General features: G+C 54.2%; 1 non-coding gene across 1 annotated transcript; it reads right to left on the reverse strand.

Moving 5' to 3' along the window:
- Nucleotides 1–3,318: 3,318 nt before the first annotated feature.
- On the reverse strand, nucleotides 3,319–3,425 carry LOC132012706 (U6 spliceosomal RNA). The gene has a single exon (XR_009402701.1). It is a non-coding gene; the product is annotated as a U6 spliceosomal RNA (small nuclear RNA).
- Nucleotides 3,426–4,328: the final 903 nt, after the last annotated feature.

A 4,328-nucleotide genomic window follows, 5' to 3' on the forward strand; every position in this document is an offset into this window, starting at 1 on the left:
CTATCTGGGAGCAAGGCGGGGCGGGGATCTGTCTCACGGATCCAACCGTCTGAGACCAGGCTTGCAGCCTGCTTACAAATGAGCACAGGGCCCCACAGGCTCCGGGGCAGAGCCAGGCACTGGCTGGTGCGTGATGGATGGACTGCGGCGTCATTAATCACAGGCTGGGGAGGAAACAGGTGGCCACCGGCGGCTCGGCTGGGGACCTCCCTCTGGTGGGCCTGGTGGGGCAGGGGCCTCAGCTGTCCGGGCTCTGGGTTGGAGCCTCTGGCCTGCCGCAGCCGGGCTTGGTGGCTGGGGGCGGTGTGAGTCGCCCACCCCGTGCTTCCCCCTCCCTCCCCACGTCCACGTGGGGCTCTTCCTCCTTCCCTCCCTCCCTAAGGATCTGCTGCACCTTCCGGGTACCAAGTAGGGTTCTAAGTGGAGGTGTAGGGCGCTGACTAGGGAGGAAGAAAACCCCTCCCCCTGCAGAGCTAACAGGCCTTAAAAACTTGACTCAAGTCCTGTCTGTCTGTCCTCAGCCTGCAGCCCTCCAGGACTCCGACCTCCCTGGGATAAAAGCCCCCAGGACCCTGCTTCAGCTGGTTCATCCTCTCCCTGCGTTCCTCTCCTCTTGGTCTCCCTCACTCCCTCTGCTCTAGCCCTGTGCCTCCCACACGCCAGGCCTCGTCCTGCCCCAGGGCCTTTGCGTGGGCTCCTTCCTTTGTTCCAATAGGCATCTCCAAATGTGTTTTGGCCAGTTCCTTCCGTGAGGCCTCCTTGTGACTTCCCGACTTAATTCTGGCAGGGCTGGGACTAGGGTAAGTGCCCTTCCTGGTGAGGAACTTCCTTCAGGCATAAAGTCGAAGGGGCCACCAAAAATCTCCATCCATGAGACACACTATTTTAGGGCAATCTATTTTTCTGGATTGTGGTAAAATAGCCATAAAATTCACCATTAGAGACATTTAATCCATTCACCATGTTGTGCAGTGATCATCTCTACCTAGATCCAGAACATTCCGTCACCCCAAAAAGAAGCTCCATCCCCATCAGCCATCCCCTCCCCAGCCCCCAGCCCCCACGAGCCCCCTTCCTGTCCGTGGAGGAGCCTGGACGTGTCACACGCGTGGACTCACACCCCGTGTGGCCTCCTGTGTCTGCTTCCCACGTCTCTCACCCCCCCTGCTCCCGGCGGAGAGACCTCCTCGGCGGGGGTGCGCAGGCCGTGCTTGTCCATCCACCAGCTGACGGACACTGGGGCCGTTCCCACTTTGGGGTCCTGTGAATCCTGTGGCTGTTTGTTTCTGTCTTTACGGGGATGAATCATTTCATTTCTCTTGGCTATACATGCAGAAGTGGGATTGCTGGGTCGCCATGGTAATTCTGCTTTCAATAGTGAGGACCGGCTCACCTGTTTCCCCGCAGGGTGGCCCGTCTCCAGCCCTACTCCGCCCCCCAGGCTGGCAGGCAGGTTAGATTTCTCCACATCTTTGCCAACACTTGCTGTTTCCTCTTTGTTTTTATTTATTTTTTTATTTTTAAAAAATGGTTTATTTATTTATTTATTTGACAGAGAGAGAGTAAGAGAGCCCAAGCAGGGGGAGCCTCAGAGAGAGGGAGAAGCAGGCTCCCCTCGGAGCAGGGAGCCCGAGGACCCTGAAATCACGACCTGAGCAGAAGGCAGTCGCTTAACCAAGGGAGCCACCCAGGTGCCCCGTGTTTTATTTTTATTTTTTAAAAAATAAATGTAAATATTTTAAAAATATATATTTAACATATATTAGGGTATATATATATATAAATATCTAAATAATATGTATAAAATAAAATAAATATTTTATTTACTTATTTGTGAGAGAGAAAGAGAAAAACCAAAAGCAGGGGGAGTGGGAGAGGGAGAAGCAGGCTCCCCACTAAGCGGGAAGCTGGATGCGGGGCTCAACCCCAGGACCCCGGGATCATGATCTCTGCCAAAGGCAGATGCTTGACCAACTGAGCCACCCAGATGCCCCGTTGTCCTCTTTTATTTTAATTTTTTTTTATTTTTCTAAAGGCTTTTATTTATTTATTTGACAGACAGAGATCCCAAGTAGGCAGAGAGGCAGGCAGAGAGAGAGGGGGAAGCAGGCTCCCTGCTAAGCAAAGAGCCCAATGCGGGGCTCGATTCCAGGACCCTGAGATCCTGACCTGAGCCGAAGGCAGAGGCTTAACCCACTGAGGTGCCCCTGTTGTCCTCTTAAAAAAATATATACAATAACCATTTTAGTGGGTGTAGAGTGGTATCTCATTGCGGTTTGACTTGCGCCCAGCAATATCTGAACAAATCAAAGTTAATGGAGAAATGTCCATGATGAACAAAATTTCAAAATTTTATTTATTTTTTAAAAGATAGTTATTTGGCAGAGAGAGAGTGGGGAGCAGCAGAGGGAGAGGGGGAAGCAGGCTCCCCACTGAAGAGGCTTCACTGACTAAGCCACCCAGGTGCCCCTTTAACGTTCACTAAGTACCAAAAGCAGGTAAACTGTTCAGATCCATGAGCGACCCCCTGGACCCCAGTGGGTCCAGCTTCGCAAATACACCAAGAATCAAGTTGTCCCCGACTCTGTCCCCACTGGGTCATGGGATCTGGGGTCCACTCTCTGGGCCCTGCTTGTGGCTCCCGCTCTGCTCCTGGCCTGGGCCCTCTCTCCAAGAGCCTGCTTCCCTTTCCTGAAGAACGGTGTTTGGAAACTGAGAACCAAGAACGGGGAGCTGGGTGAGCTCGGTCTTCGGGGATTGGCTGTTCCCGGACGTCTCCGGGGAGCAGAGGGGAGTTCACGGGTCCACACGCTCCTGTTCTCCCTCGACGACCTGCCTGCAATGTCAGTCATCTTTTGATTTTATCTGTTGTCCATCATGTGGTTAAGGACCATCTCTGCGGCCACCGGCCACTGACTGTATTATCTGTTGCCCACTGGCCGTCCCTCTGTCCCTCGGCTGTCTGTCTTGGGAACAGCGAGTTCCCACTGCTCACTGCAGTCCTACTGCCCGGCCCCAGGATGAGTCCTACCCTCCCTTCAGTAGTCTCACCCCTTCTCCGGCAGGGGGTCGAGGCTCCGAGGGAGCATCTGGAGCACAGAGACGAGGCGGCGTCCCCCCCTGGGTCCCTCCTAGGTTTCATGACTTTCTTTCCTTTTGACCAAATACCTGATTTTGCTGTGAGATTCTCACGGAAGGAAAACGAAATGAATATTTATCGCATCCATTTCATTATACCATGTATCGTAATGGGCCGTTTAGTGAAAAATAAAGAAACCTATAATTTTTGGCTTAAATTTTTTTTTTACTTAAATTTTTAAAAATGTGGAACATTTCATGTGTCTGCGTGACGTTCCTGGGCAGGGGCCCTGCTGATCTTCCCTGTATCAGTCCGGTGTTAGTGTGTGTGTTGCCGAAGAGAGCGCCCTGATGTACCTACAGCGAGACCCAGAGTTCTCCCCGCGGTCCCCAAGGCCCCTCAGCACACCACCCGTCCCCTCTCTGCCTTCCCCTCCTGCCTTTCTCTGCCTCGCTCACCCTGTTCCAGCCACTCGGATCCCTTTGCTGTTCCTCCAACCCACCAGGTACAGTCCTGCCCCAGGGCCTTTGCACCAGCTGTTCCTGCTACCTGGGAGCCTCTTCCTCTTGAGATCACCTCGGGCACCCACACCTCCTCACGCAGGCCGCCGTGATCCTCCGTAAAATAGCCTGACTTGCATTCAGTCCCCTGTCTCTATATTTCTTGATAGGAACAGCTAGCTCTGTCTTGACATTTTCCTGTATGTGTTTACTGTCTCCTCCACGAGGTCAGCTCCCCAAGCGGGGGGTTGAAGCTTTTTCATTCCCCGCACAGAGTCTGTCACACAGTAGGTGCTCAGTGAGTCTTGATCGATAGAAGATCATCTTCCTCAGGATGAGGCCTCGCAGCAAAGCCGGCTGAGTCTCGGTCAGCCTAGGCTGCCCGCCCCCCTCCACCCGCCCCCCCGGCTGTAACCCAGTGCCGCAGCCCGCCTGCTTGTCAACTGTAAACTGATTTCTCACCATTTGGAGCCTGGAGAGTCCATGATCAAGGTGCCTGTGGCCGGTGAGGTCGGTGGAAAACTCAGTCCCCAGGGGGTTCTGCCTGCAGGACACGTTTGGCAACATCTGGGGACCTCTGTGGTTGTCCCCCTGGTCCGGGCTCCTGGCACGACAGGGGTGGGGCCCGAGACACCGTTCGCCCTCCCGCAACCTGGTGTGCGCCCCAGAGAGGGATCCTGCCGGTGTCGGCGGCACTGGAGTGGGGTCCTTGTGGTTCTAGGGAGAGCCAAATGGCAACTGAGCGAAGG

Source organism: Mustela nigripes, chromosome 2 (genome assembly GCF_022355385.1).
Source record: "Mustela nigripes isolate SB6536 chromosome 2, MUSNIG.SB6536, whole genome shotgun sequence".
Lineage (NCBI taxonomy): Eukaryota > Metazoa > Chordata > Mammalia > Carnivora > Mustelidae > Mustela > Mustela nigripes.